Raw genomic sequence first — 23665 nt, forward strand, 5'->3', positions numbered from 1 at the left:
CCAGCCTGAAGAACCTGTGCTTTTAGGGCTTGTTCTGTGAGATTGAATTTGAGCAAACTACTAAGGTGCTGCTGGATGGAAAGTTAATGTATTAACCTGTGTGAACACTCTAGGTAGGTGCACATCCTAGTTTGGTGCCTTTTTCTGTCTGTGTATCTCCCTGTGCTTATCTGTTGACTGAAACTGTCTCCGGTTCAGCTTTTCTAGTATAAATTTTTAGCTTGCCAGCAAGAGATATGATTGTACATGTTTGATGTTACCAGTATTTTTGTCAGTGGATTTTTTCATGAGCATCTGAACTGATCTGCTGATGCAGCAGTGTCTGAAGGAGATGATCCAAGTCCCCCAGCCAGTGAGGCCCTGTCCCTGTGCAATGCCTGAGCTGGTCACCTGGGGAACAGCAGAAAGCTCCCTGGCTCTTGTGCCTGGTTTGGGAGCTGCTCTGGGTGAGTGAGGAGGAGGAGATGGGGCAAGGTGAGCAGCATGGCTTTGATTGGAGTTGGGTAGGCAGCAGGGGCCTCTTGTTTCCATGAATGCCATGTCCTGCTCAAGGTCACCTCAGTGCTGGTTTTTTGGAGCCTTGAGGCATCATAGGAGATTCCCTGGAAACTCTGCCCATGGCAGCAGTGCAGCCTTGCAGGGTTCTTCCACATCTGGGGTCCTGTCCCTGGACCATGTGGTGTGACCCAAGAGCCAGAGGAGGCTGCAGGGCTACCAAGTGTCCCCACATCTCCTTACTGTGGCCCTTGCATATATCTGTGGAGAGCTCACAATGGCTCCCAAAGCTCAACACAAATGGCGTTCAGCTATGTGGCCCCTGGCTGTGTCACTGTCAGGCCGTGCCAGTGGCACTGTGCTTGTCCTGGCATGAGGCAGCAGAGGGTTGTGTAGGAAAGCTGAGCTGGGTAAGCCTCACTGCTTTTGGAGCAGAGAGGTCAGACTCCAGACATGCCATTGTGGTGCCTGACCTGTTTTGGCTCTGGGTTAACTTTCTGCAGTTTACTAACCTGGAAGGAGCTTGTAAATCCCCAACCAAGAGGAGTTTGTCAACAGCCCAGCACTGCAGGGGGAAAAGAAGTTAGGCCCAGCCTGGAGGAGAAGGAGGTGGCATGGTCCCTGTGGTCAGATCAGAGCAAGTGGTCACCTCAGCCACCCTCATGGTTTGATGCTCTTGAAAGGGCGCTTCTCTTACTCTGCTTTCAGCTGTGTCCTCTTGCCTCCTCCCAGGGGCCAGCTGTAGTGCTGAACTAATGGACTGACCAGTTGTTTCTGCTGATTTGGCGTAAAGTTGGTGTTTTTTTCAGCTTGACCCTTTATTAACTTTGCAAGGCTTTGCGAGGGAAGGTTTTTGGACCATCCCTGGAGGCAGGAAGCCATTGGATCAGCAGAGTTCTCCCTTTGTAATGGTGCTCTTTGCCAGAACAGATATTTGCTTTTTCAGGGTAGTCTCCCCTGTTTCACTGTCCTGCAGGTATCCTCTACAACTGGAGACCAATTCTTGGTGAGATTCAAAGAACTGTCTGACTTTGACATGCAAGAGGGTGAGGCTTGGAAACAGCAATAAAATTTGTCCCAGTCCCATGGTTGGGCTTTTCTTTAGAAAACCAGGCTCACAGCCTCATCTGACCTGTAAAATTCTAGCTGAGTGAAGGTTTCCACTAATGAGTTCTCTTTTCTCATGTTGTGGTCTCACCACAGCGCTGTTGCCATCACTGCAACCTTCAAGTAAGGGTATGGTGTGTCTTTCCTGTTGTACTTTCTGAGAAGGGCTCAATTCGTAGAGGGTTTACATGGGCAGCTTCTAAAATATTTTGTGTGCTGGTTTCTCTGAGCATTCCAGCAAACTGGCTCAGAAGCCCTTTCCTGCAGTACTTGACAGTGCAGATACTCCTTGTTAGGGACCTGACAGGCAGCATTCCTGCCCTCCCTCCTCTGGGGTGAAGAAGTGGTTAAGGAAAGGTTTCAGTTTACTCTCTGTAGTTATAGGTCACACGAATGCTGGATATGTGTGCTGAATTCACACGGCCTTCTCTCTTTTTTTGAACTAGACTGTGCATTTTGACTTCAGAAAGCTTAATCTGTGAAGAATGTTCCTTAAGGGTGGGGATTAGCATTCAGTAATTTTGATGAGAGTTTCTAGTAGCAGATACTGATAATTTTATATCAGTCCCAAGGGCTAGGGATTGATTTTTGGATGAGCTTGAGCGATAGTTCGGACCAGCGGTTTTCCACTGAAGTGTTGAATCATGACAGGTGATGTGAAAACCTTGTGCAACTGTCACAACCTGAGATTGCAATGTGGGGATTGTGTGCTGCTGGTCCTCGCTAGGCTGGCCCTGCTTGCCTCTTTTCTCTTGCCCCCAGATGGATTCTCCTGGGCTCTTTGGGAAACACGTCTCTTTCCAGAGCTTCCAGGATTTCCTTGTGTGCGTGGCTTCTTCGGAACTTTGAAATTTCAGTGAAGAGGGACCAAGATCCCTGTCTGCAGTATTTGGTTATTCAGCAGTCCAGGATGCTGTACAGATTCCACTTTAATCAGGATGGAAATATTTGCCAGTTTTTCCACTATGGCTTCTGTGCCTCTCCTACAAACTTTTTTTCCTAGAGTAGCTGTTCTGTATTGGTCTCTAGCTGGGAATTCCCTCTACAGCAAGAAGTTTCATCAGGTCTTCTCTAAGTATTCCTGAAATGTAAGGTGTGACCTTTGTGTTGTGGCTCTTGGGATTCCTGCAGGAAGGCTGTACACAGGTGTGGGCTTCTAGGTGGGGAATGAGAGGCATTTTTGAGGCTGCAGTGATTCCTTGGTCATGTCCCTTAGGCTTTCTACTGAGGTCTTGACCTCAGTGTGGAGTGTGAGCTCGCTGTGCTGTAGGAGCTGATTCCTGCATGACAGACCATGCATGGTGTTTCCCCACCCCAAAGGAAATATTTCTAGTGGAATTTTTATGATAGTGCCTGGGGGCCTACATTAAGGGGATAAAAGGTGGTTTTTCTGAAACCTTCTCTGAATTCAGCTTCATAGGATCCATCCAGGAAGCTGCACAGAATCGGTGTAGCTGTGTCTTTTTCTCTAAAATCAGACTTCTGTCTCTACAGATACAGGTAAAGGCTGACTGGAGACAAGGGTGGGACTATGCCAGTTCCAAGGGAGAATCTTCTAGTATTTTTCCTAAAATTCAAAACCTCCTTTGCCTGTCTTCTGGAATTCCTTGGCATCTTTCCTTTCTCCTACCACAGCAAAAGCTTTAAGACATGGGAAAGCATAATCACAGAGGTACTGGCATCAACTGAACTTAATGGGTGCAAACAACTCATATAATTGATTTGTTCATTAATTCTCACTTTCAGTTCATTGAAAGCTTCTGCAACGTGGTGTTTGTGCACAGAATAGCTGTTATATGGGATGTGTAAGAGGTCCTGCAAGTTCTGCAGTACAATTACAATGTAAATCTGCCCATCCTGTGTGGGATAGAGCATCAGGAATAGGACAGTCAGACTTATTTTAACGAGTGTCTGGGTCAGATTTGGGTGTTTTTCAGGCTGGGCATTAACATGTGTGTTGATGGCAGTAATAGTGAGTCATTGGACTGACAGTGTCATGTAATCTAGCATAAATGTCTGTGCCCTGGTGCTGTATGTGTTTCCATGGAATCAGTTCACTTCTCCATGGTGAGCTGTGTGGCCAAAATGTGAAACTTTGTGTCCTCTACCTGGGGAATTTTGTGCTTCTGTGTTTATAAAGCCAGTGCTTTGTGTTTGTCAGTGTGCCTTGTGCTCTTTCAAGAAAGAGTTATCACATCTTAGAATAAGATTTTGTTTGAATAGAGGGGTCAGCCTCTAGGGAGGTAAGAAATTTGATCTGAGAATGACAATTGCTGAGATAAATACTAATCTTCAGAAATGTTCAGAGAAAACTAAAGCAACATGTTGTAACAGTACTGCACACAAAGCCCATGAATCCTTTGCACTAAACTTTAAGAAGAGTGTTGGAATAGGGCTTTACAGCCTCATGAAAACTTTGTAGTCAAAGTTAACATGAAAAAGGGCTTCACTTGCTACTGGCAATGATATAAAATTGTATATTGAGGAGTTAAAGCTTTGAGAAGGCAGCGGTGCTCCCCTGTGCAGTAATAGTGATAAGCCAGGATAAAAGTTGTGTGCAGTTCTGTGTGCTGAGCATGGCAGAGGGAAGTACTCCGTGATTACCATGGCTAATTTGGGCGTGAGAAGGTTTTCTTAAAGCCTCAGAGGTGGGTGAGCTCCTGCTGTCTAGAAGCAATGTTTGAGCCTGTGATGTGGTTCAGTCACCACCCTCCCCTCAAACCAGCGTCCAGCACCGGTACCATTGCACTGCACACCCATTATTCCTGAAAACTGGAATGCTGACCCCCCTCTTTGTACTGTGCTGCTCCACCAAAGCTCCTCCAGTCTTTTAGCCATTGGGTCAGGTGAGAGTGGTGCAAGTGCTGCTTGTCTCTGCCTCCTGCTTTCCCTGCTGGAGCCGGGTCCTGCCGGGATAGGTAGGGCTGTGCGTCTTTGGCCGGTGCCTCGGTGACTGGACGTGGCTGTGTGAGCTCAGCCTGGTCTGGCAGTCAGCTGTGCCTGGTCTGTGGGTATCCCAGGGGAGAGGGGCTGTGGTACTGTCCTGCTGTCACAGGAAGAAGCTGTTTCCCGCAGACCTCTGTGCTGCATCCTGGTGCTGTGAGCTTTGCTCCAGCGTGACCCAGCTCAGCAGCCTCCAGCCTTTCTCTCTTCCCTGAATGGCAGGCTCCTAAAGCCTCCCCTGGAGGTGCATAACTTTGTATAGGGAGCTTAATCCTGCTGACTCCAGGTAAGCCTCTTGGCACTTTTTATGGATTTCTTACAGTCTGTTCACATGCTGGTTCAAAACCTTTGCCTTGATATGATGCTTCAGGAGATCCTTTGAGGCAGCTTCTCCCCTGCACCACAAAGAAAGGCAAAGAACAGAGGAGGCAGTGAGATTTAGGGTTTGATTTTTTCTGAAGTTAAAATGAAGTCAAGATGCTGCATATAGGGGCAATTCTGAAGGCACACCTTGTCCACATGTACCTGTGTTTTGTGATGAGTTGGTCAGTTCACATCCTGCTGGAATGGCAATCCACCACCAGCATGAGGGAGATCATGGAGAGCAAGGCTGGGTGCAGAGCTCTGCCCTGGGAGTGTCTTCTGGACTGGTGTAGCTTGTGGCTTGGTCACTCCAGCTGGGAGCCCAGGAGAGATTGCTCCACATGCTGAAGTCCTCGTTTCTGGTCATATATGGGAATTAAGGCTGGCTAAGCTGACTCTCTAAGCAAGTGTTTAGGGGTGAGATTTTTCTTTAAGCAGTGACTAAGACGATGATTATTAGTGAGTTCTGCACAGCTGACTCTGAGCCCTGTTTGGGACCAGCAGTCGTAGGCTGTGCCAACTGGAAAAGGTCAGCTAAAGCTTGGAGCTGCCTGGGCACACTGTGAGGTGTCTGGTTTGGAGCAAGGAAGAGCCACCCTCAGCTTCAGTAGAAGCAGATGGCTCAGCTCTGCAGCCTGAGCTCATCCAGGAGCAGACACCTTTTGTTTCCCAGTGTCACTGCTCTGGTTCAAGGCAGGCACTGGCATGTACAGAAGCTTGTAAGCACATGGGTCTGCATCTCAAAAGAGCTTTTCTGCTCCTGTCTGGGAGTGCAGGAAGAGTCTTGATGGGAAACTTGATGATGTAAATCTACTCTTAAGGAGCTTGAGGATCAGCTGAAGTGGCCAGTGTCCTGCTTGGGCTTTGTGGCTGCAGCCATCTGAGCTGATTTGCACTTTCAAAGGCAAACAGTTGTCCTATTTACCTCCTCAGTGGAGAGGAATTACCTGTGTCAGCAGAGCTGAGAAGTTATTTTTTATTTCAGGCTTGGTGGGGAGGAGTATAAATTTGAAGTCTTCTGGGTGTAGCTAGTTAAAGATCCTTCTGGAGCAGAAGCACAGCAAAACATTGCAGCTCCCCATCTGGGTGGTGATCCTGAACAGAATCAGGGCCCTTTGGGGAGAATGGTGCTACATCAGGAGCTGATACTGCCAAGCATAATGTTCCAGGTTTTCATCTTCACATGGTTTCCTGGACTCAACAGGTTGTCAGTGTAGAGGCTATTGGTGCAGGAAAAGAGGTCCTACAGTGGTGTCTCATTCCATTTGTGGTTGGCAGGCTTTAGAGCAGTCCCTCACTTAGAAAAGTCACATGAGGCAAGCATTTCATGTATTTTTAGCTGTCTTTTAAAGTGGCTTAGTGGCTGAAAAGAAACCTGCGTCAGGTCACTCTCCTGCTTGCTGCAGTTTGCCCAGGAGTGCTCGAGCGGACTATTAATGTGGAACAGATCCAGTCGGAGCCTTCTGCTGTAAGGGAATTGCTCTGCCTGCTACCAGGATGCAGCTGGCTGTGGGAGGTGACCATAGCTCTCAGCGTGTGCTGCTTAGATGGCTGGTTAGGACAATAGTGGGAAATGAATGGGAGATGTCCAGCTGAACCCAGTTTAATTTCTCTTTATCTTTGGAATTGTCTGGGTTTTCCTTGGTGTCTTTGTGCAGTGCTCTTGCCCGGCACAGTTTGTTGCAGGGTCCAGACTTGGTGTGCTCAGCTTCTCAGCTGGTTTGAGGCGCTGCTGGCAGAAGTCCTGCCTTTCCCTTGTGCTGGTGAAGAGGAGAAGTGGTCCTGCAGACCCCACATCCAGCCTGGAAACTGAGCCAGATGGAAACCGGCCTCTTGTTTGTCTCTTGTTGCATTCCTTTAATGTGTGTCATTTCTCACATCCACTTCTGTGTGCTCTGTAACTCTTGTACCAGCACAAAGGAAGAGAGGAGTGGGATGGGAGAGGTGGAAATGCTTCCTTGGGCAGTTACAATTATTAAAATGATGATGTGGCTGCCAGTGATGCTGCTGTGGGTCTTCAAGCGGTCCAGGGTACATCTGCCCTGTGAGGAGGAGGGAGGGAGAAAGCTCAGCCATTCCTTTCTCTACAGATTTTCCAAGACTTTGCTAGCATGGGATGATGCATAGAGCTTGCAGGCCCCATGTTGCATGATCCCTTGAGGTCTTTGTGGGCCACTGAATGGGAGGAAAAGTTCATTGGTGTAGGAAGGAAGCATGATGCAGTGCATTGGAGGGTGGAAGCATGAGCTGACATCCTGGGGTGCACATGTGGGTGAGGTTATTGGTGTTTCAGATATTTGGTGGCTGGGCTGTCATACCACTGCCTACTAGATACAAAGAACATTTTTTCCAGGAGTCCTGCCCTCTCAGAATAAGCTGAAGAGAAAGGGAAGCAATGGCAAATGAGGAGAGCAAGAGGCTTGAGAGAAGCCTCCTCTAAAAGCAGCAATGTTTATGTAACAGCTAACACCAAATACTCATATAAAATAAACTGTGATTTTTACCTTGAAGCATCTGGTGAGGTGACCATTCAGTGACAGTGTGTAGGCAGGTGGTACAAGAGGGCTGGAAAGCTGCAAGTCGCTCTCCTGGTTCTCTGAAACAGTTTTGACCATAAATTATGAAAGTCTGTGTCTAACAAGAGGAGGAGGCAGCCAGACAATGTAAAACCTGGGAAAGGTGTGTGGTTTTCCTTGTTTACTTGCTAGAGTGCTTAATAATGGAAAGCAATAACTTAGGGGAGACTGTCTTTTCCATCTCTTGGAGCCTTTGACTCAAGACAAGGTGCAAAAGTGACTTTCATCAAGAGGTAGAACCTTCAGGGATCTGTGATCAGATCTCACTAGATGCTGGCCTTCAATATGATGTGGACATGGTTAAGAACATAATCTGAAGTATAAATGTTGAGATTTTCAATGTGACCTGCTAAATGAGTATTAGCAAGACTAAATGAGTATTTAGCAAGAAAATTTGTTTTTCTTGTCCCTCTCACTTAAAAAGAGCTATGCTAAGAGCTCTTTGGAGATGCTTCTTCATCTCACCCAAAGCCCCAGATTGCTGCTTAATTTATGCCCCCTCAATTTGAGCCCAGGTTTCTGGAGATAAATTTTAGCAGTGACAAGAGCAGGGTGGTCGGTGGTGGGTGTGGCTGGTGAAGATGCTCCCTGGGTGTCCCACAGAACCAGTGCCTTGCGTTGTGTTGTCTGGGCTGGCTTGAAGGATGGGTGTGCTGCTGGATGGAGGCAGATGGACAGCTGCATGTGCCCCTGCCAGGACTTCCTTGTAGGGAGATGTGCTGGCTGTTTCTCAGAAGGCTCCTGGAGCTGGTGGCTCCTGCAAGCCTGGCCCAGGGCTGGGGACGTGCACGCCTGGCCTTTTCCCTGGGTGCCTTTTAGTGCCTGTAAAAATACCAGCAGGCTTCAGATGCATTGCAAATTCTGGCCCTTTTTTTAAGCCCAAGTCATAAATAGGTTGGTGCTCACTTGTGGGTCCGGCAGAGCTGTTGTTAGAAATGATGTAATGATTAAACTCTGCGTCGTGACAGCTTTCCTGCCGAGCTTCCCTCCCAGCTCTTGTTTTTCTGTTCTCTTCAAGAGCATCACAGGTGCCAGGTGAGATACATTTAGGCCCTGGAAAAAAAGTTAATTTAGCAAACCTCGCTATGAAGTGATGTTTCTTATGATGAGACAGACCAGCCCCAGTCTGTCTTCTCCTTTTGATGCAGACACTGATTGTGCTCTCTCTGCTTCCCAGGGAGCCCGTCCCGGCTGCAGCACAGCTCTGCACTAGGTTTTATAGTTAGTGCTCTTTGGAATAAGTGTCATTTTAAAAGTATCCAGCCAAGAAAGAGCACAAGATGTAATCCCAGTGACGTTTGTGGATTTTTTTGTTTAGATTTTTTTTCCTCCAGAAGGACAGTGGTTTCTATTAAAGGGAATTGGCAGCGCCTGGCCTTTAGCCCTGGGCGGGAGATGAGCTTTGAGGGTTCATCCCCTTGCTGCGGGGCTAGGGAGGTTTTCTGAACTCCTCAAACAGTGCAAAGCTCAAATCAAGCCATTCCTTGCACATCTGATATTTTTGTAGTTAACCTGTGAAGCTTTTGTGTACGAAGCAGAGGTCCTGGGAAGGTATGAGAAACAAGCTATTTTTACTCCATCACAAATAGGGCTTGGCATGTTTATTTTAGACTCCGGAGCTGCTCAGGCCACTGTGAGGTTTTTTATAGTCTTCTACTGTTGCTGTCAGATTAAAAAATCAACTTGAACTCTGGAAATCACAGGAAAACAGGGTGCCCCGGTGTACTTGGCTCCAGTGAGGCTCTGAGGAAGCTGCAGGGAGGAGGCTCCTGTGTTGTGCAGTGTGCCAGTCTCGGGGTCTCCTGCATACCAGAGAAGTCTTTTCTGAGCCACCAGCTGTCCACAGACTACGTGCCCTTCTATTGCATCAACTGCCCTGCAAAGGAACAGTTCCCTTGCTGGGTGTCCTAACTGCATCTGTAAAAAGTCCACAGCTGAATAACTTGAGGAGCTCTGGGGGTGAGAGCAGAACTTGGCCGTGAGGTGAGCAATGCTGCAGCAGGTCATTTGTGCCTCCTGCTCCACAGAAGGTTTTGAGTTGCCAGGTCGCCAGCATAGCTTTGAGTTTATTTTTTTTTTTGCTGCAGACAAGTTCACCAGGCAGCAGGAGGTGAAATTAATGAGACCAGCTCATTTTCCTCCTGCCACCGGAGTCTGAAAAGGGAAGGATTTAGGTCAGTCCTGCTCAAAGAGTGGGAGGATGCATGGAGGCCCCCATCCCTGTCCCTGCATGGCCAACTCTCTGCTCCTGCTGACGTGGTGTGCTTGAGGAGTGCACCTTTAATTGCAGGTGTGCTTTGCACAGGCACTTCCAACTTCTAAGCTCTTTATCCCAGTTTATTATTAGAAGTAATTAAAAGTGTGGCCAGTGGTGTGTTCACTCCATGGTGTGCACAGTGTTCAGTGGTGGGTCAGTGTTGTGCAAATGTGTAACACAAGCAGCCCAGATTGTCTCTGCCCACACAGGCTTAACCTCACCACTGAGGTACCTGCTCAGCAGCCAGCCCCAACCTCTGGGCTGGGGGATCCTGCTGAGCCCTGGGCTGATCCCCTTTGGGGGTGCAGGATGGAGCTGCAGCTGATCCCAGGGGCTGCAGTGTTTATTAAAAAGCAACACTCCACCAAGAAGCCAGTTGAATTATTGACTGTTTAATTGATTCGCTAATAAACAGCACTGGTACTAATTTCCAGTTAGAGCATTTTGCACACTTAGTATTCTAAAGCTCATAATTATTACTGCTCAATCTGACAAATGGCACCACTTCTGAGTGGCAGATCTGTCACCCTTCCCACCCACAGCACTCTGTGTTAGTGTGCAAGTCCACCCCACTTGGCCCTCCCACAGCAAGTCTTTTGGCCACAGACCACATGAAGAATCCAGCAGGTTGTCTGGGGCATTCCCTGGCATCCTGGGGGGTTCAGTCTGTTCTTTGGGATCATAGTTGTCTGTAGGTGCCCCTGCTCCTACAACAGGAATGTTGTTCTCTATCTTACACCTTGTTTACTCTATCTTACACCTTGTTCTCAGTTTTTTCCTATTCCAGAGCCCATCTCTTCCTTGCCCATATCCCTCCCTTTCTCTGCCCACATTGCCAAGTAACAGCCCTGCTTTCTTTCAGCTCATCACTTTAAACTCTGCTGCATCCATACCCAGACGTGGTGTTTGTGCTACACAGGAAGTTTCATCTCTGAGGTGTCACCTCAGTGGCCTCACAAGTCTCCACACCCCAAGGTCCCCTACAATTATGTGGTGTGTGTTGGCTACCATACACCAAAGACAGAAATCCCTAATGCAAATCGCTGCACTTCAGCCTTGATTCCTCTCCCCGTGTCCAATTAAGCAGTTTCTTAGGTACAGTCTGCATACCAGTGCAAGAAATTAACATTTTTCACAGTTTTTAGGCTTACCCTGGAGCTGTTGGAAGTGCTGCAGAGGTCCCAGTTAGCCATGGCCAGCAGTGCTCCATAAGGACCTCCTGCTTACAGCTGTCTCTGAAGAATTTACAGCCTAAGCTGTAAGGATGGAAAAGGAGATAGAGGGGTCATGTAGCCCTGTTCTGCTGAGCAGTCACAGAGCTACTCTAAGCTGATTTAGGTGATAGTGGTGAGGAACACTGGCAGGCACTTACCTGCCCCAGGTATCTGGCCTGGCAGGCATGTGTTCTCCCCAGCTCCCCACAGCACTGATGGAGATAACTGCAGTACCCTGGAGGTGTTTTCCCCCCTCTCAGTTTCAAGAGCTTGATGAGCAGGAGGGGTTCGTGGTGAGGATTGGGCTTTCAGCTTGGTTGTTATCTGTTGGGTTGACTTAAGTCTGGCTTTCAAAAATAGGTAAGGCAGCCAGGCTCAGAGTGTCTGGTCTGTTCTCCAAACAAAACACAAGCTTGGCCACAGCACTGTGTGTTTTGGATTAAGCAGGCCTGAATTTATTTGTCAATATTAATATCTGTGTATTGTAAAGCGCCAGTGGAAGTCTGTGCTCTGAAGGTTAAGCTGTGTTTTGGTGGTATCTGGTGCTCAAGGACCTGTATCTGTAATGGGATGGGTGCTGGGGAGCGGGATCTGCCCTTAGCCATACTCTGCTGTTTGCTATGCTTAGTGCCTTCCAAAAGCACCACGGCTGTGTCTGGGTTTTCCCTTCTGCAGGAGGGCTCAATATCCCTGTGAATGCAGTATGTTTGGGCTGGAGTGCATGGGTTGAGGTCTGTGTGCAGACAGGATACCCAGGTTAGGACACGGGGTGATCCATTTTCCCTGTACAATGCTTCTTTGCCACGTTTTTAGAGGAGCAGGTCCTTTGGGGAGCTTTGGCATGTCTGCAGTGTAGTTGGCTTGTTACGTGCAGTACTTGAGTCCTGGCAGCCCTGCTCACTGCTCAAATGGAGCTCCCAGAAATTGCTGCCAGTGGAACGTAGTGTGGTTTTGTCAATGACAAAAATACCTAGTTCTTTAGAGAGTTACTTTACATGCAAAGTTACTGGTGTATTTTCTTTTGCTTATTGGCCAGTAAAAATGGGGAGGGGGGAAAGGTAGATTTGAAAATAAACCTGGTTTTATTGGTTTGTGAATAAAGATGTTTTAATCCACAGGATTTGATGTATTGGTAGAGACCTGATGTTATAATACAGAATAACTGTGTTTGCAGAAAAGTACCTGAAGAAAACCTTAAAGTGATACCCTAGGTAGCGCAGCACACTTTAAAAAATCAGCAGCAATTTTGCCTGGCAGCCTACAGGTCTAAAATGTGAAACATTGCACTGCACTTGACTAATATAATAATTTTTGAAACAAAGTGGTTTAAAATATTTATTTATAGAAAATATACTCAGGGACTGGAATGTAACTACACTAACACTTAATATATTCCTGGAAGAGTTGTGTGGCTGGTCAGCGTTTGTTTTTCAAACTCTATTTTGAACTCTTCCAAACATTTCCATAGGTGTTTTGGACAGCCTTTCCCTGGCGTGCTGCAGCCCACGGCTGCTGCCAGCAGGTTGGGAGAGCCAGTGTGACAGAAGAGCTCTGTGCTGAGCCCCCCACCACGGGAAACTTGCTGCTCTTTCCTGACAGTCCCAGAACAGGATGCTGGGGGGGCTGTGATCTCCTTCCCCACCTGGCATGGGTCCCTTTCCCCAGGACAGGTGCAGCTGTGCACTTAACCTTTGTTGCCAGAGGAATTCAACCCTTCTGCCAAATGCCTCATTCTTCCTTTCCTGGGCTGAGCCAGCCTGTCTCCTGCTGAAACAGCCCTTCCCAGAGTCCTTGGTGGCAGGGCCTGTCTTCCCATGGCTCAGGGTGACCACACACACTTGTCCTCCTCATGCACCCTTGAGTAATTTCCTTTATTTCTTTTATTTCCCGTGTTTGCTGCTGCACTGGCTTCACCCTGGCTTTTCCCATCCTCCTGATTTCCTCAAAACTGGGAACATGTCAGGTGCATTTTTTTCAACAGAATATCCCTAAGGGCAACTCTTAAATAATCCTCTTGATGAAGAGGAAACCAGAAGGCTTGGGGTAGAGTGTCTATAACCACCTTATCGCTTGCAGCTTCGAGGCCTGGCAGGAGCTGAAATCGATGTGTGTGTCACTCCCGCAGAATAAACAGCCTTGCGAGGACTTTGGCAAGCGGAGCCGGAGCTGTCTCTCCGAGGCCATGGTATAGTTTGTTTTCTGGGACAAAGACTACTTAGACATCTGGATTGCATTGGGGATTTTAGGGGAAAGATAAATTATTAGTTTACTGTGAATGGAGAGTGACTCTGATTGCTCTGCGAGCATGCTTTTGCCAGCTCGCTGCTGCACGGGCTGAATTCACGTTCTCATGCTTCAGAAAGAGAAACAGCAACTGTGGAGGCTGTTGGCCGTGTCCTGGGAATGGGGGGCTGAGCAGACCTTTCCCGACCTTCTGGTGCACTGAGAAAACATGCTCATTTTATGGGCAGTTAATTTATAGAAAGTTCCTGTTTAAATTTCCTCCATGGGCCGTAAAACCGGAGGACAGCTGCACGCATTAGCCGACTAATCAAACTCTGCTCACCCCTGGCTTGCCCTCCCCTTCTCCTCACCACCACTGACTTTGGGCTCCTTCATGTGAGTGACTGTGGCAGCCTTGGGAAATGGGCTCCAAAGCTATCTGCAGAAGAGTGGCTGCTGCTCCCAGGGTTTGGGGTGTCCTTTCTGAGCCACAGCTCTCGGGATTGGGCTGTTCCCCAGGAGTGTCCGGGGTCAGTCACATTTTGTATCGCACTCTCCCTGATTTATAAAGGCTCTGCTGTGCTCTCTGCCCTAAGGAGTGGTGTTGCCTGCCATGGAAATATCCACCCTAGGCTGAAATAAAAACTTTGTTCACATTTTGCTACTCTTCCAGGCGTGGGGAAAGCTGCGATTGTTTCTTGCTGCCTCCTCCCTCCTTCCCCAAAGACTGCAAATAAGTAAAACCTCATAGATTTGTTTGCAGTTGTGTCCAAGTTCATCTTTCAGTGAAAGGAAATCACTTCAGATGGGTGCTGGGGCACCCGAGCTCCAGAAATGCAGCTTTGCCTTGGCTCCCTGCAGCAACCAGCCTGATAGGATTTCAGTATGGATATGTGCTCTAATAAACTTGATCCTAATAGCTAATTTTGATCTAGTTTGACAGAGAGGTTGGGAACTTAAGACACTGAATCTCTTAAGGGCTCCTCAGAGCTGCTTTTTCCTATTCTGACAACAAGCAGGCTCACGTTCCACCCTCTGCTATAATTGTACCGGTTTATTTTCCATCACCTTCTCACCATGTTAAAACTAATGATGAGAAGGAGAAACTCCTAGCCCACATGCAGCACTGAAAACCAGAACTGAAACTCCTGCTTCTGCCCTCTCAGCAGTATTTGCTGCTGCTCCTAAGAGCTGTCCTGCCTGCTCTCCCTGCTGCCTGTGCTCATCAGCTGTAGGGAAAGCAGAGCTTTCTCTGTTTTGGAGAAGTTGGTGTAGAGGAGTATCTCCCTTGTGTTCTAGGGAGTGGTTGACCAGTGCAGAAAATTACTTTGGCTGTGTGGTTGGAGGTTGCAGAGACTTTTTTGGAGCCTCCTGCTTTATCTGCCAGGAATTTAATAGAGGTATGATGGCAGGAAAGAGCAAAGGTGAGCACGTAGCACCCATTACAAGTTTCTGAATCTGCAAGGGCTCCTGCAATAAACCCCTTCAGCAGATTGCCCGATATGATGCAAGAAAACTGGCCCAATATCTCATTTTGTTTAAGCTGGGGCCTGTTTCCCTTCCTTTAAATGTCCTCTGCAGCAGTTGGGGAAAAAATGCTGCAGAAAGAAATGCCAGGAATGTGAACAGCAGGTGGGGACTGGCAGATGCACTTATCAATCACGACAGGCTGATGAGTGGTTTATTCCTCTAAAGAGCTACTGTTTGCCTCCAGCTTGGTTTACTCCTGTCCTCTCCAACTCCCTCCAGCCTCTACTGAGGTTCAAGTTAAGAGCAGGGTAGATTTCCCACTTTTCTGGAGCATGCCATGCTTGGTGCAGGGCTCCCTGCTCCAGGAGGCCAGAAGAAGGGGAGGGGCAGGGGCAGACCCTGTAAATCACACTGGAAGGGTTGCAGCAGCACACCTCATCAATAACATGCCACATCTCAGGGATGGGATTTGGGAAGTCTTGCTTCCGTGGTGCCCAAGCAGAAGACAGACTCGATTAGTTAATTGAATTTTCTGCACTGTTGCTTTTCAAAACATGACTTCATATCTCAGAGGAGTCTGGAGTTATTTCAGTGGAAAAACCCTATTTTAAGGAGGTGGTGCTTTGAGGAGATCATTTTTGAGTGAGAAGACTGGCACTCTGGATTGCAGTTGTGGACCTGTGAAAAGGGGAGCAGGATCTTCTGGTCATCAGGGGTTCAGAGCCATTGAGCCATGGCTTGGCGTGACTGCTCCCGATTTTTTGAGCACCTTTCACTTCATATGGAAATGCCTCTTTGTAGCAGGGCAACCCGATTTACATGAAATAACAGGCTGAGCGGCAAAAAGCCTTTATCTGTTGATCTCTAAGCAGCTTTCCCGGGAGTGTTGGCAGTGTATGTTACAAGCAGAGCAAACCTGCCATCACAAACGACATTATGGATGCTTTTCCCTCCAAGCTTTCATTCAGGCTGCTGTGCTTGTGTCAGAATTCACGTGTTATGCCAGTGCTTCGGATGCCTTCCATTTCTGTGCCCTGGTCCTTGCAAAGCTCGGGATAAGCCATAGGCTTGCAGATAATGTCATTAGACCTCTCCTTTCCATGGCTTGCAGGTATTTTCCCTGGCTACTTCAGCCGCCGAGGATCTTGCTGTTGTTTGCAGTGCTCCATGCACCCAGCTCCAGTTTGCAGAGATTTATTTGCCTTTGCAGGGACGTTGCTGATGTAGATAGTTATCTTTAAGAAAAATGAAGGCACATCTGCCCCAAGCCTTCTTATCAGTTTTTCTTCAGATTGCTGCTTGGTTTTGTGAAAGAGCAGTGGAAGAAAGAAATAGCTTTCCCAAGGAATAAGCAGTGAGAATAAGGGTGCAGGCAGGAGTAGGACACAATAAAGATCTCAGACACGTTAATTTTTCCAGCAGCAAAATGCTCTTTTCAAACTCTGCTCACAGGGCACCACCTTGGCTAAAGGGGGCTTGTGTTGGGAGGTGCTGCTCTCAGCTTTTAGAGCAGTTTAACAGCAGATGAAACAACGATTGCGGTGCCACTGTGGCATTCCCAGCGCTACCTGAGTGATCCTGCCTGGAGCACCTTGGCCTGGCGCGGCTGGCAGCGGGTGAGCCGGGTTCCCATGGAGCTGTGTGCCCGCCGAGCGGGGGCTGTGCCGGGGCTGGGCACGGGGAGCAGCACATTCCCGACCAGCTGCCTCCCACTTGCAGCCATTTTCCCAAATCAGCGCCTATTTGGAGCGGATCCAGCTCACGCTCTGGGTGTGGGGTGGCCTGCTTTAGCTGCTGGGACAGTTTTGCCTGTGCAGGGTGCAGCGGTGTCTGGGTGACACCCATCACACTCCCTGCCAGAGACTGGAGTCCAGTTTAACTCTTAAACTTAACTGCTCGCACTGGAATTTCCCATCCCAAATTTCCATGCTGTGTGCCTACCTCCGGTTTTGTTTCAGCTTCTCAGCAGAAGCAGGTCGGCCGTTTCCAAGAGTTAAAAGATGATTTTTTTTTTTTAAGTTTTATTTTGCCAGTATTTAAAAACCAAACAGCCCCTAACTGCTCGCATTGAGAGGTGCTTGGGTGGCACAAAGGCTGCACTGGAGGTTGGCAGCCCGGGGCTCTGATTGCAGTAGATGTGCCATCTCCCCTCGCAGCAAAAATGCCCTGTATCTCATGGATCTTATCAGGTTACAGGCGTCTGCAAGGCTCCCAGTCCACCGGTGCTTTGTAGACTGGTTTTCATAGATCCTGTCCATCCAGGACCTCCTCCAGCCCGGGGCCAGAGGGACTGAATCAGAGAGGGAGGGAGGTGCTGCCTCTCCCACTATCCCAGTGCTGGGAGCAGGATCCAGTCTCTCCTGGGCTGCTTGCTGGCAGTCATGGATGGGTGATGGGCTCACCTGTCTCAAAGGCAGACAGAAGCTGGAGCAGAGGTGGGAAAAAACAGTAAACTGTGGTACTTGCTGGGACCAGCTCATGGACAGCCTTAATTCTCAGGTATTCTGACTTTTTAACTCATTATTTACAGCCTTGAGGTTTTAGGTGTTGCCTTTGTTACCTAGAGCAGCATCATACTCTGCTGGGAGAGGGGGGTTTAGGCTCAGTGTACAACAGTGAGCAAAGCTCCTGGCTGACATAAGGTCTTGAGGAATAAGTGAGGGGCAGTCTGGCTGCTGCTGCCTGCAGTAGGAGGCATCATCATTACCTTTGAAAGCGTTTATTGATTGTGTGTGATCTGTAACCTGGATTTCTTTGCTCTGAACAGTTGACAGTGGTGATGCTGCAGTGTGGACAGTGTGGTCCCTGATCAGAGAGCTGCTGAGTGAGTGCTTGGTGACTGTAACTAGTAAGCCAGGTTATTTTTGGCATAGCATTTCTGCTTTATAAGGGATGGACTGAGCTGCTAAAACCACTTTTCCCCCTACAGTGCATTATGAAGCTCAGAAGAGGCCAATCCAGAGTTGCTCCTCAGAGGTGGGCTGTTGCAGAGATCCTGGCTGTGGTGTAATTACGTTTTCGAACTTTAAGCCCAGCCCCTCCACATGAGGAAATGGGGATTGTGACCAGGCTTTGTAGCTGGCTCAGGTGAATTACTTTTAAGTTCCCTGCCTACATCTGGACCATTCTGCACCCTCCAAATACTGTGCAAGGTGCACCAAGGTCCTGCATGACTTACCTGATCTCATCCCTGAACCAAAAATCCATCAAAGACAGTGAGCCAAGGAAATACTGTATAACCACTGGAGTTAACATAAGCAAAGCTTTGGTGCATGTTGTTGGGTACCTAATTGCTGTGCTTGCCACCTGGGGATGGGAATTGCTCTCCAGCTCTGGAACCTGAATGGGATGTACTGTGATAAGCAGTTTAATTGTTTCCCCACATCTGCAGCAGCTCTGTAAAGCAAAGGCAAGCTGAACACACCTTCAGAGCTCCACAGCCTCCCTGCAGCTCCAAGACTGCCTTTTTTCCTGTGGTGCTTGTGCTCCATAGAGCCCATATGCTCTTGCTAAACTGTTTATGTTCTCCTGTGCTGTTTGAGAGCAGTGAGCCCTCAGGTTTTTCTGGGAAGTGTTTCAGACCTACTGGGATATAGGTGCAGCCATCGGAATGTGACTGTGAGAACAGCAAGGATAGTCCAGTGGGTGCTAAGTAATGGGATACCCTCTTAAACTAATTACTGGGTTTTGGACATGGCATTAGTGATGAAGGTCAGAAGAGTGCTGAGCCGAAATCAAAGTGAGAGTGATCTGGGGGGGTGGATTCAGAAGTGATTAAGGACAGATGCGTTTGTCTGCTGTTACAAGCTTGGGGAACGCTTAGGACTGTTGTGGGTGGCTGTTGGCTGGGAAGTGGGGCTGTTGTCATTTCTCTGCCGAGGTCATCAGCACAGACTGGGGCTGGGCTCTGCTCTCTTCTGGGTGCCCCAAGGCAGAGAGGGTGGTTCTGTGGGAGCAGAGCTCCAAGTAGTGGAAAAAGGGGCACTGCTGTTATAAAGGGTTGCACAGTCAGAGTACATCTAACTTGGCTGAGATGTGAAGGGGAGAGTGGTTTTTGGGTGTCCAGAGAACACACAATGAGCAAGAAAAGGTGATGCTTGGCTCAGAGAGGATCAAAGTATTACAAAACCCAGCTGAGTGCTGGTTTAATTTTCCTTGTTGCCTCAGAATGGCATCTGACTCTGTTTTCCTGGGGCATACATTGGAGCTCTGATGACTTTGCCCCCATTCTTGGGATTCTTGCAGAAGGAGTCATCCCATTCTCCACAGTGTTTCTTTGCAGAAAGAAGTCAGTAGAGGATCTGCCCCTCCTTATTCCATTTTTTCTCTTTAACTTAAATTCATATTTTAATCTGCCCACTTCAGTTGCCACAGCTGCTGCCATCTGCATGTCAGTGTGCATCTGTGAGTCTGTGCTGCTGTCCCTTCACAGCCATCCAGACTGTCACCTAGGGAGCTGTGGGACACAGTGTCAGCGGGCTGGGCAAGCAGCTTTGGTCTCCTGTGTAAAAATTACATTGCAAGTCAAAATAGAGGGATGCAGCCTGTGCTCACAGTATTTGAAATACACTGTAATTTAGAGGTTTTTTTCCTCATAAACATTCAGATGTTGCTTTCAACATCTCTGACCTGTACAAGATGGAGGAGGGAAAAATGACTGGATTTTTTCTGCTGTGGCTAAACCTCAGGGCCATTTTTTGAGGTCTGATACCAGATACCATGCCAGCTAGTTAACTGTTGCAATTGTGTTACACTGCACAGGTTCTGTGGCTGCTTACAGAAGAAAAACGTACGTTTTCCTTGCCTTGTCGTTGCAGTCTCTCTGCCTCCCCTTTCTCCTGTGAATGCTCTTTACCCAGTTTGTCCTTGGGTCCCACTTTTGAATAACTTGTCTGGTGTCTGAGCAGGACAGTTTGATCCTATTTTTAAGTCCTTTGGACTTTTTTGTCTGTGGAATTTGGGATCAGGGAATGGCAGGATGTTTATTTTGGAATTGCTGCAGGGGGATTGCTCAGAGCAACCCTTGAAATTGCTTTGTGGGAGAGAGGAGCAGGTTATCCTGCACAGTATTTAGTTAACCTGGCTTTGTGCTGTCAGAGTTGTTTCTCTGGCTCTTTTTGCCCAGATCCTGAATGCATCGTTCCTGGTTTAAGGAATGAGCTTCAGCTATGGCTGAATGTGTCCTGTTATCTGTATGGATGGGGCAGAATGTTAGTGTTTTAAAAAAAGCCTAAATCTCACTGATACTCACTGCAGTGAATAAGTCTGGTCTCGCCTTGAAATAATTGAACTTGTCTCTTGATTTCTCAATTCCAGAGCAGGGTGGGGAGAAAAGCTGGAGCCATCTCTGCGCCAGTGGACATATGATGAGCAGCTCCAGTCTTCCCTGCTCCTGGCTGAAGCCATTGAGGCCATGGTCAAAATCAGATGAGGGTTATTTTATAATTACACGGTGCAGTTAAACAACATAATTTAGTTCAAATATAATGCAGTGAAATTAATGCAGCAGGAATGCGATGCAGGCTCTGTTAGTGTCTGGTCTTTTAAGGTGTTCATCTTTGCTTTGTAATTTAAACCACTCTTCCAGCACCAGAGTATCTGGGAAGGAGATGGACCTGAGAAGCCATGCACTGTCCTTCTGCCTTGGTAAGCTTGTGCTCTTGGACATCTCTTGCTTTTGGACTTGCCCTTTGAAGGAAAGGGTGGCCAGCTTGGGCCAGAGGTGACTGTGAGGAGCAGAGAATGTCACTGAAGCAGTCCAGCCCTTCAATCTTAGTCTCCAGGAAAAGAAGGCATCTATAAAAATGTGCACCTGCAGGAAGAGGTTATTCATTTGATGGCTTTTAGTGACTCCTGAATTTCTGCTGGTTTAAAAGAGTGTGTTGCCCAGCTGGAAGCTGCTGATCTTTAGGGAGTTAATTCTTCCTCCAGAAGCTTTCTCTGCCTCTGTGACATGGGAGCAATGCTGCTTCATTTTGCATCTTTCCCATTTTATGGTTGATGGTTAAAGTTGGAACATTTCTATCTCCTTCTGCCAAGAAGCATTTAGAACAGTTTTCATGAGAAACATTAAAAGTTGGAGGTCCACAGCTGATGTCCTGGCTACCCTGCATTAGTCACTGGGGGGTAAATATATTTAAATGAAGAGCTGTGGCAGTCTTGCTAGCTGAGAAATAAATCTGAGGGCTGAGAAACTCCATGAAGTTGAATCTTAATGCCTTGGCTTGGAGCTGCAGGGTGGGGTGGTAAAGCTGATGGAATGGTGGGATGTTTCTAAACAGAATGTGCCTGCCCTTAGTTACGCTGCCACAAAGAACATAAATACTGCTGCATACACAGCTGAAGTGCTGAAAATGGCTTTTTGTTGCTGTTGCTTTCCTTGGTTCCTGTCTCCGCTTAATGTCAGCTCTTGGTGCTTTGCCTCCCCTTGATAGCAGCAGGTAGGGGAGAGATCCAAAGTTTTGCCTCCATTCCTCTGCTTAGTGCCTCAGTCCTGGCACTGTGACACCAACCTGTAGGAAATGATAGTGCTTAAGCACTTCCAAGGACCTGCTAGAAATACTTCATTATCAGAGGAATTTTGTGGAATACACAGAATTTGATTATAAACCCTTGGAATGTGGTCGTATCTCCACAAAGCACTCCAGCCAAACAGCATTTTGAGGTGACTCTGAAACCTCCACCAACACTTTCTTCTTTTCAGATTTGGGTTTTGTGCCTGCAGCCCTCAGCCCTGGCACTGGAGGATCCCCTGCTCAAGCTGCCCACGCTTGGGTGCTCCTGCTTCAGTACCATTAACAAAGCCAGTGCTTGCCTGGTGGCCACAGTGCCAGCGTGTCCAAGGGAGGCTCAATACTTGTTCTAGTGATGAAAAAAAATGTGTCAAAGCACAGGCAAGGGTCCTGCCATGAACCTTCTGACTCGAGTGCAAGGCCAGAGGTGCAGCCTCAGAAGGGTTTCCTTCAGAACAGGATTTGAAAGTTTGATCAAGTTTCCTAAGAAGGTGATTTGCAGAACTGCCCTGTCTGTCAGTGTGTCTTTCACCCCTCTGGTAGCTTCTGCTTGCTAATTTGGCAGAGGGGATTTTGTACCTTATTTATTTAAATTAAATATTAAAAAAATAGACAACTGGTGGGTAGAAGAGCTTTGGCTAAAATGACACTGAATCTCACCTCTCTCCTCTGTGTGACCCATTCAATGTGCAGTGTACTCTGAAACTCCAGATTTCCTGCCTTGTCTGACCTAGGAGTTTATCCCTCAGGGTCTTTGTCTTTTTGTAAGGAATCTTTAGTACTTGTTAAGACAGAATGTCCAGTGGAAGCTTCCTCTCCAATTAGGATATTCGTTGTTTCTCTTCCATGTAGATTCTCTGAAAGCTCATAAGGGGTTTTGTTCAGCCTTTAATTCAATTAAGAAATCAAGCAAGAGATGTAAATCTTTTTAGCCTCGTTGGTTTCAGTGCTCATGACTACAGCTGTAAAGAACATCTCCTGCAAGGTACAGCTGAGCAGCTTAAGGGAGGGAGTGTTTTCCAGGCTGAGATTTCAAGTGCTGCTGGAGAATTGTGGATGGTTTTGTCCCTTTGGAGCAAGGGGCAGAGGAAAGGCTGCACCTGTCAGTGATGGTGGCTTGGTTTAAATGTGTTTCTGAAGTAGCAGAAACCTCCTCTTTGATAGAAACCCACTTTCCAGCTCGGTGACTTCTATCAAAGGTCATTAACGGGTGTGAATTAGACTCAGAACAGCTGGTGGATGGTGAATGATACGGGGGACAGGACACACAGTGGTGACTGTCACACCAGCTGCTCCTGCACATGTCCTTTGGCACTTGCTGGGGAACAACCTGCCTGCTCAGGAACACAAGGTCGGGCCCTGATGCCTCGTAGTCCTCACATTTAAAAAAATTACATCTTGTGTTTTACTTCTTGTGTCCATGTGCTTTCTTGCCTTGTCTCCAGGTGCCTCAGCTGCCAGCTTGGTGTCCTCTGTCCCAGCTCTCCTGCAGGATGGGATGGCTTCTGCTAAAATGCTTTTCTGTGTTGCTAAGGTCTTCATTGCAGAATGAGTGAGAAATTCAGCATGATATAAGACTTTCCTTATTAAAGAGAAAGTTGGAGTCAAAACTCCCTGTTTTATCTTGGTGCCTTGAGTTCTGGTTTTTATTAAACCGTAGGAACTTATAAAACATTTTTGCGTGTGTGTGCCTGTGTATATAGATATATATACACACATCTGTTGTGTTTATCTTCAAAATATGCATTTTTATGGCATTTGTATGGAAGGAAATTTTAGTCACATCTTTTTTCTTTTTTTTCCATAAACTTTTCTAGTTTAATTTCCTGTGGATTTCAGTACAACCTTTAGCTTACATTCCCTTAAACACATAATTAAATATTAGGATTTTTACACACTGTCCCTCTGTTTTCAGACAAAACCAGGAGTTATAAGCAGAGTTTTTGGGGACTTGCTCTGGCTGGCTGTGCACTGGAAACAGGAGTGAAGCCAAAGCCACATTACAGTGGATGCCCTGAGGCAAACAGACCTTTGCTCTGCCCTGCTGCAGCTGTATATTTAGCCTATATGCCCTTTCCAATAACAGCCAGGAGAAGATGCCTGGAGAGGAATGCGAGTCATCATTTCCCTGAATGCTGTCCCGGGATCAAGTGCTGCTTGAGCCAGAAACGCTGCCTTGGTAACTCTGCCTTCTATAAAATTGTCTGACCCTCCCCCTTTTTTTTTTCTTTAAACCCACGTGAAGTTTAAGCACTCGTGTTCATGACCCCACTGGATCCTTAAGAAAACCCATTTTGTTTGAGTTAGTTTGGCTTCTGGTCCTTTTATTAGAGGAGAGCGTGGCTTCTTGTTTCCCATCTCCCTAGTGTCCCAGTGCATCTCACTTTGATCTCTTCCATCTTCTTTCAGGAAGGATCCATTTTATACCTTTGATTCCCATCACTTTTCTCTGCCAGCTTTCCCTTGAGATGGGCCCGGCTCACAGGATGCAAGAGGTGTGGGGTG

At 47.5% G+C, this 23665-nt stretch overlaps 1 protein-coding gene across 5 annotated transcripts in view; it reads left to right on the plus strand.

Moving 5' to 3' along the window:
- The window catches only part of DAG1 (dystroglycan 1), a 49874-nt gene that overhangs the window by 3385 nt on the left and 22824 nt on the right, over positions 1–23665 (plus strand). Inside the window, exon 2 of one of the 5 annotated variants that reach the window (XM_086845112.1) lies at positions 13032–13140. The exons of 3 other annotated variants lie outside the window; for them this stretch is intronic. The gene's annotated coding sequence lies outside the window, so the exon portion shown is untranslated. Of the gene's footprint in view, positions 1–13031; positions 13141–16335; positions 17148–23665 lie in introns of those variants that run through there. One more of the 5 variants, XM_086845114.1, reaches the window with a different exon arrangement.

Source organism: Cyanistes caeruleus, chromosome 11 (assembly GCF_971803275.1).
Source record: "Cyanistes caeruleus chromosome 11, bCyaCae1.hap1.1, whole genome shotgun sequence".
Taxonomy (NCBI): Eukaryota; Metazoa; Chordata; class Aves; order Passeriformes; family Paridae; genus Cyanistes; species Cyanistes caeruleus.